Source organism: Rhinolophus hipposideros (genome assembly GCF_964194185.1).
Source record: "Rhinolophus hipposideros genome assembly, chromosome: 17".
NCBI classification, from domain to species: domain Eukaryota; kingdom Metazoa; phylum Chordata; class Mammalia; order Chiroptera; family Rhinolophidae; genus Rhinolophus; species Rhinolophus hipposideros.
This window is the reverse complement of record NC_138063.1, coordinates 36565296-36577940: the sequence shown is the minus strand read 5'-3', so window position 1 is coordinate 36577940 and position 12645 is coordinate 36565296.

Here is a 12645-nt window from a genome sequence, read left to right as displayed (position 1 = left end):
TCAATTGTATCCATTCACTCAGTGAGCATTTAATAAGCTACCATAGTATATCTTGTACTTGTGGTAAGATTGGAAATATGTGGAATAATAGAATGCAATGCTTTTTCTTCAGGGTCTCAAAACTTGGGCATTATACATATACACATGCTTAATTATAATGTATTGTGATAATGTTAATAAATCCCAGGGTTGCTGACAGTCTGGCTTAAAGTGATATTCTATAAATGCCTAGAGATTCTGTTAGTAATCAAAAGTGAAACCATTACTTGATTAACTAAGAATGCATTCAGCGTTAGGTAACAAGAAACCCAATTATTGTAGTTTAAATAAATAGGAGTTTATTTTGCTAACACCATAGAAAATCCTAAAGTAGTGGTCGCTGGCATTATTTAAGTGGTTCAATGAATAGTTAACTCCGTAATTAGTCAGTGATTAAGAATCTAAGTTTTTCTTGGCTGCTCTAGTCTCAGCCATCAATTCTGCTACAAGGCAGAAAAAATGAAGGAAGGGAAAAGGGCTGTTTCTTCAACAACTTTATATTTTTACTCTGGAATGGAGGTCCTTTTACTCTCTTGGTTAGACTTCCCATTACACCTATTTGTTAGATTCAGAATAAATGTTCAAGTTTAAAGCCATCACAAACCAAGAGCATGTTAGTATAGAGACTGATAATTAGGTCATGCTTTGTGACTTGGTGTTGGTATAGCTACTTTCTCAGATCAAGATCTCCCTCCACCTGTTATCTGAACTTTTTTTTAATCAGAGGAAAACAGGGGTACTAATGGCTTTTATATAAGGAATGACTATGCCATGATTTTCACCTCTCAAAGAATATTAACAGAAATAGCTTTGTTACCCACAGCAATATTTTTTAAGACCCCATTTCCTTATATATTCTGTCCTACAACCTCCTGAGAGTCACATAGTAGCTCCAAGTTCTTTCTCTGTGTTCTATGATTCCCATCAAAACCCAACTCTTTCTTTGCTGAAAACTAGTGCTACTTTCTTGGCAATTGTCCAAATTCCATCCCTCTTTTTTTAAAAAAAATATTTTTATCAAAATATAGCTAACATACAATATTATATTAGTTTTAGATGTATACCATAGAGTATTAAACTTTTATATACCTAAAGAAGTGATCACCACGGTAAGTCCAGCAACCATCTGACATTATACCACACTATTAAAATATTATTGATTATATTCTCTATGCTGGATATTACATCCCCATGACGTACTTGTTTTATACCTGGACATTTGAACCTCTTATTCCCCTTCACCATTTTCCCCTGCTTTTTTAAAATTTTCAATTACAATTGATCTCCAATATTATTTTATATTAATTTCAGTTGTACAGCATAGTGGTTAGACATTTATGTAATTTAAAAAGTGATCCCCCTGACTAGTCTAGTACCCACCGGGCACTATGCATAGTTATTACCCTATTGTTGACTATATTACCCATGTTTTTATATCTCCATGACTATGCTGTAACTTTTTCATCCCTTCACCTTTTGTGCTTCAGCCCTTCACCATTTCCACCCTACCCTTTTCTCCCCTCCCATCTAACACCCCAATAATACTGGCATTCATCTATTTAATAACTAGACACCACATATAGTTATTACAATATTACTGATTATATTCCATATGCTATAAGCTACATCTCTATGATTACTTACTAACAACTAATTTGCACTCTTCTTAATCCCTTCCCTTTTTCATGTGCCCCCACCCCCACTCCCATTTGGCAACCATCAAAATATTATTTGTATCTATAAGTTTGTTTCTGTTTTGTTTGTTTATTTTGTTCTTTAGATTCCACATATACGTAAAATCACATTGCATCTGTCTTTCATGTCAGACATAATGCAGTCAGCACAATACCCTCCAGGTCCATCCAAACCCTGCAGATAGTAAGAACCCACAACTGCAGATGGTAAGAATGCATTCTCTTCCATGGCTGAGCAATATTCCATTGTATATATATAGCACCTAATCTTTATCCATTCATCCATAAATGGACACCGAGGCTGCCTCAAAATCTTGGCCATTGTAAACAATGCTGTAATGAACATATGGATACACACATCCCCTCAAAGTAATGTTTTGGGTTTCTTTGGATAAAGAGTCAAAAGTGGGATTCGTGGGTCCTTCTTTGTCTCTTATAGCCTTTGCTTTAAAGTCCATTTTCTGTGATATAGTATGGCTACTCCAGCTTTATTTGTAATTTTTATGAAACATTTTTTTTTCCTGTCACTTTACTTTCACTCTATGTGTGTCTTTGGATTTGAAGTGAATGTCTTGTAGGACAGCATACGTAAGGGTCTTGTTTTCTTATCCATTCAGCCACCCTATCTTTTTATTGGAGTATTTAATCCATTTAGATTGGAGCATTTAATCCATGTCTTTCTATTGCCTCATTTGATGTTCTCAACTGAGCAGGAATCCCTGAGAAAAATATTCAACTCTGACAGCCTTCCTCAAGAAATTCTACCTATTGCTTAAATTCTGCCCTCCAAAGGAGGATTCAGCAAATAGTTAAAAATTATCCTCCTCTCTTAGGAAGGGAGGAGAAAAGGAGGGACAGGAAGAGGAAAAGAAAGGAATACTTAAACAAACAATCCAATTAAAAAATGGGCAGAGGACCTGAATAGACATTTCTCCAAAGAGGACATACACATGGCCAATACACATGCAAAGATGCTTAGTGTCAGTATCATCAGATAAGTGAAAATTAAAACCATGATGCAATACCACCTTATACCTATTAGCACAGCTGTCAGCAATAAATCAACAAATAACAAATGTTGAGGAGGATGTGGAGAAAAGGGAACCTCCATATACTGTTGGTGGGATTGCAAATTGGTGGAGACAATATGAAAAATGATTTGGAGGTTTCTCAAACAATTAAAAATAGAACTACCGTGTGACCCAACAATTCCACTTCTGAGTATTTTGAAGAAATTCAAAACATTTTTCAAAAAGATATATGCTCCTATGCTCACTGCAGTACTATTTACAATAGCCAAGACATAGACGCAACCCAAACGCCCTTCAATAGACAATTAGATAACGAAGAAGCAGTATATGTGTGTGTGTGTGTGAGTGTGTGTGTGTGTATTGGAAAATTACTCGGTCATAAGAAAAAATGAAATCTTACTAATTGTGACAACATGGATGGACCTAGAGGGTATTATGCTAAGTGAAATAAGTCGGACAGAGAGAGACGAATATCATACGAGTCAGAAAGACAAATATCATATGATCTCATATATATGTGGAATTTAAAGAACAAAATAAATGAACAAACAAAACATAAATAGACTCATAGATACAGAGAACAAACTGATAGTTACCCGAGGAGAAAAGGGTTGGGGAGTTGAGTAGAAAAGGTGAAGATTAAGAAATACAAATTGGTAGTTACAAAGTAGTCATGGGACTATGAAGTACAGCATAGAGAATATAGTCAATAGTGTTGCAATAAGTATGTATAGTGCCAAGGGTATGTTAGACTAATCTGGGGTATCACTACATATGTTATATAAATGTCTAACGACTATGCTGTACACATGAAACTAATGTAAAATAATATTGAATGTCAACTGTTACTGAAAAAAATTAAAAAGAATGAACAAAAAAGGAATACTTATATATAAATAATTTTCTTCTTGTTACATGATAAATTTTGCAACAGATATTCAAATGTATATTAACTAATCAGTTAGCACAGAGAATAAAATGATACATTGAGAGAATGGGTGACTGATTCTTCTGTAGTTAAGAAACAAAAGAAAATCTAAGGGATATGGTAGGAAGAAAAGGTAAGGTTCAGTCAAGACAAGAATAAACTTATTGGACAAAATACCATAGAATAATTTGCACACTACTTTCCAATAAAAATTTATTTTTCCTTTCTTCTGTACTTTATCTTTAATTTCAACCACTCAATAGTTCCAACCATATTTTCTGATTAATATAATAGTACTTAATCTATAAATCTTTCTCACTACAAAGGAAAAGAAAAGATTAGATTTCACAAGCTTTCTCTTTTCATTTCACTTCTCCTCATACCAGAGATTAATATATATATATATATATATATACATATATATATATACATATATACATATATATATATATATATATATATATATATATATATATATATGTGAACAGTGTGTTCCTCCAGGACCCATCAAGCTCCAAGTCATTGTCCTTCCATCTAATGGTGGATGACACAGCTCACTGGCCCATGTGGGAATTGAATCAGTAACCCTGTTGTTCAGAGCTCGCGCTCTAACCAATTGACCATCCGGCCGCCCTACCAGATTTCATTAGAATCTGACTTCAATGATTTCCAAGTTGACAATACTGGGAGTCTTTAACTAGGATTTAATTTATTCATGCATGTAGTCATCAGATAAGTATGGAAGAGTTCTAAGAAATATATTGGATTTGTTGGACTCTATATAGTGACAGCAGAAGACTTTTTCCTCATAGCCCATTCCAGCCACATTTATACACTAGAGATTTCCTACACTATGGATGATATGTCAGAAGTTCCCATAGATTTTTGTAGCAACATTGGGATTTTTTTTTAAAAGCCTCTATTCATGTTCTGAACCAAGCACAGCATTCTTCTAGTAATCGATGTGTTTAGTTCAGTGTCATGATTGAAACTGAATTCTGAACTAATTTAATTTTCTCTCTTGCCTCAGCTTGCCTTTAGACTTGGAAATCAATAATGTTTGCTTGCATGGTTCTTGGTGCCTCCAAAGTTGAGTTGGAGGTAAGAGGGACAAAGGGCTTATTCTTGCCTTGGGACTAATTTTGCCTTTGGGTTACCCCCAAAATTTCTTTGATGCATAGCTCCAATTAAAAGTCTCCAATGTGACTTCAAATCTCTCCTCTGGTTTGCTGCATATGACATCCTACCTCCTCAGCCTACCTCACACAGACTTACGTTATGGGAATGTCCAAGGCCCTCCAAAATTCCACTTAGTTTTTGGAATAAAAACTCATATATATCCTCATCCTGCCATCTGTGAAAGTGCAGTTTGCTTCAAGAACAGTCCTCTAATTCTCTCCTCTTTAGCCAGGCAGGTGATAGTGGCAATAGATCACCTGTTTTGTAATGCATCTGTTTTCTCTTGAGGTGAAGGCTGTCATCACTCCCTGACAGCCATTCAACAACTCATGCCAAATAACTGATTCTCTCCTGGAGGAGGCTGGAGGTTATTAATACATTGAAGAGTGCTGCATATCTGAGGGGTTTGATCAAATTTCCTAAGCACGGTTTGCATGAGTGGCCTGAAAGTGTGCACAGGAACATTGCAACTCTTGACACTTACTGTTTGGGTCTAAGTATTCAAGGTGTCAGACAAATCTGAAACAGGGTGAATTTCATTTTGGCAACCTATTTTTTTATGTCTATAGCCTAGGCACTATGTGAGAAATATGACTTGAATAAGCCTCAACTTTTGCTTTTTAGGAGTCTGCATTTTAGGTGGTTGAGTCAGACATCTAAACAGATAATAACAAATATAAATTAGAAAGAACTGAGTAGTGGCATATTGGACATTTCTTCAGTACCATATCTTCTTGACCCCATTTCTTACTTTGGCCACTGCGGCATCAACCAGCTCTGTGGAGTCTTTGAGCAGCTTGGTGCAGGTGCAATCTGGCAGTGCCCCACTGGGAACCACAGTACATACCTGTCCTAATTTCTGTGATGCTCTAAGAAATCTGCTTGATACAAGGGCTTGATCAATAGGAGGGGCAGTAAATTCAGGGCTATTTGTGACCAATGGGGTATGAGAGCCAATGGATAAATAGTACGCTTCTCCTTCCTGTGGGACAGAGTCGATAAGACACTTCAGGGGGCCTCATAGGCTGAGCATTCTGATCCTTACATGGGTCTACTGTCCTTCCAGCCTTATTCCCCGGATGCTCACATACAGCACATACAATTGAGCATTTGTCTCAGGCTGTGATGTCAGGGAAACTGAGGCTGAGACAAGTAGGGATAAATAGAGAGTGGAAGAGGAACAACTAACTTTAGAAAGTAACATATTACTTGAAAGTAAATAAAATTGTGTGATCAATAATGTTTTTATACAGGTTCACTAATGGGTTAATGTGTAGCTCTGGAAATAATGTACACAGGACTAGCCCACATAATTTATGAAGCCAGTAAAAAGGAAAAATATGGGGACCCTTTTACAAGAATTATTAAAATTCCAAAATGGTTACACCAGAGCATTAAACCAAGAATGGGTTGTTTTAAACACGAAGCTCCGTGCAATTACACTGATCACACACTCATGAAACCAGCCCTGAATGCCTTACATGTGTTTTCATTACAGCCCCCAATTCCAACTCATTCAGAACTAGTAAAACATGTGTAGGTATCTGCTTTTTATTGCTCTACTCAACCTGACTGCATTGTACTTTTAGCAACCCGCTTCTGCCTCCCCTGACTGGGCTGTGGAGCACTTTTGTACAGACTGTGGCAGTGCATTATTTAAAGAAGCTCGGAATCCCTGCCTTACTCAGTGGCCAGAAATTTCTGCTATTGTTTTTCTTTCTAAGATCACTACCTTTTAAATTTATCTTTTGAATGTCTGCTAAATACACATCTGTAGGTGAGGCACAAGGGACAAAAGTTTCTGCACTCGAGGAGTTTACAGAATGGTAAAGAAAACAGATAAGTAATCAGAGGATTATAAAGTATTAGGTTAGTGCAAAAGTAATTTTTTTTTTTACACCACAATACCTTTTACACCACAATTACTTTTGCACAAACCTAATATTTATGGAGATGTATGTATAGGAGAACTACCTGAGCTAATGGCTAACTGAAAGGGGGAGGTGTGAACAGGAAGGGGATCTTCCTGGTGGTCCTGGTAACTATGTTTGAAGGTTAATTGGGAATTATTCATCCTGGGAGGAGAGAAGTTTGGGGCAGAACCATCAGTGCATGCAATGACAAAGCCATGGAGATGGGAGTTGGAATGAATTTGTAGAATTCATTAAGGCTCTACTGATGGTGATAGGAATAGAATGTCAGCTAGGATATACATTGGGTACATAGATATCATGATAAAAAAACCTCAACTTTATTCCATACTCAATAGAAATTTATGCTGGGAAGTGACAGCATCAAATTTGTATTTTGAAAGACTATTTTTGGGGCAATGAAGAGAATGTGTTGGAAGAATAGGATAGGAGCAAGAGAAACTAGTGATGTACTGAAATAGACAAGGTAAAAACATGATAAAAAATAAACAAACAAACAAAACCCAAACAAAGGCAGTGATAGTGTTGATGGAAGGTGTATAGATTTGGAAACCTTAAGGAGGTAGACTGGGTATGGAGTGTATTCAAGTCTGGGTTCTCTTGAAGCAGACCTTGAAACAGGGCATCAGGTACTCATGTTTCATTAAGACAAGTGCTCTTCAAGCAAGATAGACGGGGAAAACCCAACAAAGACATGGTCTCATGTGAAGTTAAGGCTTAACCTGGTCCTCAAAAGAAGGACTCTTGTACATAAAATGCACTAGAGCATTGAGGCAAGAGAGATTGCTTTTTCCCCTGTAGCAGTCAGTATTTGCCCATGAGCCCCTCTGGAATAGCTAAGTTCCCCATGAGATAGCTCCCCTCAAGTAAGGACAATTTTCCAGAAAAAGATGGCAGCTATAAACTGTAGTGGCCAATAGTCTCCCTGCAGTTTGGGAATATAGTCCCGAGCTTGGGGATGTGGTCACTGTTCCTACAAGGGATTTGGGTGGGACATATGGCGTTTACTACAACTGTGTAGATCGTGACTTCTAGAGTTCTGTCTTGGAAAACTGAGTGGATATTGTGCCATTCCTTCAGATGAGAAAGGAGAAAGTTGGGGAGGGGAAAGTTCAATTTTATATATGGTGTAATATATAGGTCTGGGGTCATTCACTGGGCATATTTAATTAGTACTGGGCTATATGGGTCTGGGAAGGAAGGTACAGATTTCAGAGTTAAGGGTGGGCAGTTAATAATTGAGGTCGTGGGTAAAATTACTTTGGGGAATTATATGTAGTAAAAATGAAGAGGACCAAAGAGAGAAGGTGGGGGAAACCCAACATTAATGCATAAGGAAGGAAAAGCGTAGCCTCCAAAGGAGAATGAAAAGAAATAAACCTGGGGATAGTCAAGAAATGGTGTTACGGAAACAGAGAGGGGAGTTTCAAGAAGATTGGAAGAATCAACAGAACAATGTCTTGTGAAAAATCAAGTAAAATGAGAATTATAATGCATTTTTTTAAATTTACAAACCAACAGATTCTTTCTCTTCTTAGCAGCACAATCTGTACAATGCTGATTTATTTCTTTGGCTTCTATTTGTTTTTATACTGATGAGAATATGGTAGAAGGGGAATTGTTTTGTGTTCATCCTCACAATTTCTCCTTCATGTGTGTCATTTCATCATACCCTTTAGGCTCGTGTTCCCTTTTAATAGCAGTGCTGTGAACCATCTCCAAAGGCTGTATTTTTTGACCAAATAATTTCTACTGGCAGAACCAGAGCCCCTCTCCAGAAACTGAGTCATCTGGCTACCGATGAATGACTTTTTATTTGTCACAAATTCCTTTTTCTTAGATCCATCCTGATGTCATTGGTCAGTTGTCACTTGTCAACTATCAATAAATTTTTGATCTGATTGTTTGGACATCAGGAAACAAATTAACCTATCTCTCCTGGTTGATTTCTGTTTTACACTTCATTCAAACTGTGACTCATAAAGACTAAATCTGCTCTCATGCTCCAGGATCTCAATCCCTTTTGGCCCTTTGCCTTTTTCTTGCGTATTATATGAGGTCTACGGGTATATCAGCATCTAATCTCAGCAACAAAATTGTACTTAGGGTCTAAATTTTTCTACATACACACTGTCTGCCCCATCCTGTGTTAGGAATTCACACTTCTAGCCCCAAAATGCTCAAGTAATTTCATAGAATCTTCTTTAAAATATTCTGATCGATGATTGATTCATAGGTCTATGTTTTTATCTTTGTAAATGAAGGCAATAAAGATATATAGTTAGAATACTTGGTACTGTGCTGTATCTTCCTTGTGATTCCTCAGGAAATACTGATTTATCACTATATGTGGCTAACAGTTTGCTACATAAAATAAATTTTATATAATCTGTATAATTTTATTGGAGAGAAAAAATATACAATCAGGACGTTTAAATCTCAAAATAATATAGAACAAATCATCATCAAATTAGTAGTACATGTAATAACTGTAATTAGAATTCAAAGTAGCAATAAATAATCCTAGGTTTCTAGAGTGGGGAAAGCACCCATCATTGATTAGAGATTAGTGTCAAAAATTTACTTATGCCTTACAGAGAAACTCCACATGGCCTTTTCTTAGCCAGTCTATTCACCTTAGATGAGGGCATTCGTTGACTGTGAAAAACAAACAAACAAACAAATAAAAAAACAAACCTAACGTTAATAATATTGGTATTGAGGTTTTAATTAGGTTTCAGTGGTTTAACCTCTGTTTTGTCATTTTCCAGTCTGGCAACAGCATGTAGGAAATAATAAAGCATGTTTTTCTTCACTAGGACTAGTGACCCAAGGTGTTATTGTGATAAGAAAAGTCTTGTTTTGTAGAGGAAAAATGCATTTCACAACCTCTGAATATATTTACTTAGTAGAGTTTTTTGTGTTTGTTTTTTCTAATAGAATTCTATAATATCAACTCACTAGTATGTGGCTGCTTCTACTGTCCAGTGGGGAATAAGCAAATAAATGATAACTTACATTGTTGAAAAGTTTCACTACTATTAATAACATTTGTAGTGACTAAGTACTTAACTAGTTTACTTGCCATGGTTCTTTTAGTAGATTTCATTGGTTTTTTTGATACACGAAGAACTTTTGGAAAGATGTGTGGAAAACAGAAATATAACACTGTTATATACAGAAATGCAACACTGTTTTATAACATTGTCCAATCTCTGCTTGATTGGAAATGCAAAATTTATAAATATTAGAGGGTAACGAACAATAAAAGATGACATGTTTAGGCAGTGCAACTGATTTTCATTAATCCTCCTCCCGTCAAAAAAAAAAGTAGTCCCAATATTTATAGCCATGGTTTGTGTAAGTTTGTGAGAATTCAGAGATCAGTTGGGTTTGCAGTGGGAAAGCGAATTTTCCTGAGTGGAGTGATCTAAGAAGATAACCACATTTGGATAGGGGGATGATAGAGGATGAGTCATTCTAAGCTAAGGAAGCCACATAATCAAAGATACTCTGTGGACATGAGCAAAATATGTATAGAAAAATGGGGGGATGTGATTAGATTCCCAGGAAGGAGTTCATGGTAGGAAAACAGATTTGGAAGGGCCATGGGACACGTAGATTGATTCATGGGTCTGTGTTTTTATATCTTATATATAGAGAGGTATTGGGAGTTAGTGAGCACTAGTTAAAGTGGCCTACTAAAATGCTATTTTCAGAAGAAGAGTTTAGGCCATCTAATGTGATTGCAAAGATATAGGTTGGGGCAGCAATCTTCAAAATGGGGTATGAGTATCCTTGGGTTTCCATGGAGATCTTTCAAGGGCATGGGGATTGATATCCAAATCTTCAAATTTCATTTTTATCTTTTCCTAAAACTGATCTTGTTTGAGATATTATACTGGTTCTCAACTCGTATTTTTCCTTTCACCAGGAACCTCCTCCCACTTTGAAAAGGGACAGTTAGTTATTCTCTCACAAATCCAGAGTCTCATTCTGGTGTATTGTTCTGGGGTGGATAAACTTCCTTCATATCAAAAAAAGAATCAATTCAAAATGTTCTTTTTGATGCTAAGAAAGTGAGATTCCCTAATGAAGGAACTGGTAATAAATCCTTTACAAGACGAGTGATTTCCAATGCATTTCTTTCAACCAAAAAGAAGAACCTAACCAGGTTGATTGATCATTAATTTTGATTTTGATAAGCTGTGATTTTTTTACATAAAACTTTGTAACATCACTAAATAATCGAGTGATGTTACTACAGGGAAGAAAAAAGACTTTGGTCTCTAATATTTATTTGAACAAGGCTGCTGAATGCTTACTTTCACATGTAAGTAAAAAGAACAGAATTGATGCAGAACTCTATCTTATTCTGTTAGGTTGGTGCACAAGTAATTTAAGTTTTTGCAATTATTTTTAACCTTTTAAACCACAATTACTTTTGCACCAGCCTAATAGAAATAATGAATATGTGTTCACAGATACATGAACTGTTTGAAGAGTTCATCTCTCTCACAAAGACATGTATTTCTGATAATACTTTTTCTACAGTACGTTTACTAATTATCAAAGCATCAAGTGTATTAATGTTGTATTTACATAATGCATAATGCATTTGTTGTGTATGTTACATAATGACTAATTTATACTAATTATCAAAATATTAATTTAATTTAAATAATTTTAGTATTACGTTCCTAGAAAATAGAAATATATGGATGAGTTACCAATGTAAGAGTTCCTGATAATACGTTCTACTGTATGTTTACTAATTATCAAAGCATCAAAACATATTACATAAAGATGAAATTCTGCAGTTAAATGGAATGGAAATGTGAATTCAAAGGGAAAAAGGAGTGATATACAAAGCAGTGTGGTCATGTATTTTTTAAAAATGGATCTTTGAGGGTATCAAATTGCTATGGTTATTTTCCATTGGATATATTTAAATAAGCTAAGTAAACGTGTTCTTTAAGCAAGTCAACATTTACCATATGCCAGAAATTACATCCTTTACAACTACTTGAAGATGTTAAAAGTATATGATGTCAACTTAAAGATGTGAGAGGGCTGTATACTCTTTCAAAATTATTTTTGGAAGTATGTAAGCAAAATATTTGAAGGGGGTTTATCCTAAGAAATGCATTTGCATATTATGCACATTGTTTTTACTTAGATTTATGTTTTCCATTATTAAAAATAATGAAGTTTTCTAAAAATGCCATGTTCACTTTTTGTACAAGAGTTAGGAAATATCAGTTATTATACTGAGTGACAACAGAGGAAGGGGGCTGATGGAGCTGGATTTTGCTAAATCCCCCTCAGTCCACCTATTGGAGAATAAAAGCCATGAGGATGGCAGAAAAAAGAGAGGGACTGGAGTCAGGCACACACAGGCACTGTCGGATTATTTCTGTTCTTATCATTTGGCAATTTCAATGTACTGTCTTTTTCAGTTATTTGTCATTCAATGGCTATGTATTTTATTTTTTAAACTAAATGCTTTGCTTTTTGAGAATCTGGTCTTTGTCTTACATTCTTTTTCACTGTTCCTAAACAGCTACTATAGTCTCTGGCACACAATAGCACACAACGTATCTTCATTTAAATTCATAGATTTAAAATGGAGACCTTGATCTTAAACAAACAAGTTGAGGATAATAATTATATTGTTAAAAAGAGAGAGGCATGGGATGGAAAGCTTATTTTGGTAAACAGTCGACCCTTGAACAACAGGGGTTTTAACTGCATGGGTCCACTTACACACAGATTTTTTTTTTTTTCAATAAATGTACAATTGGCCCTCTGGTCCTCTGAATCTATGAGTTTCACATCTGTAG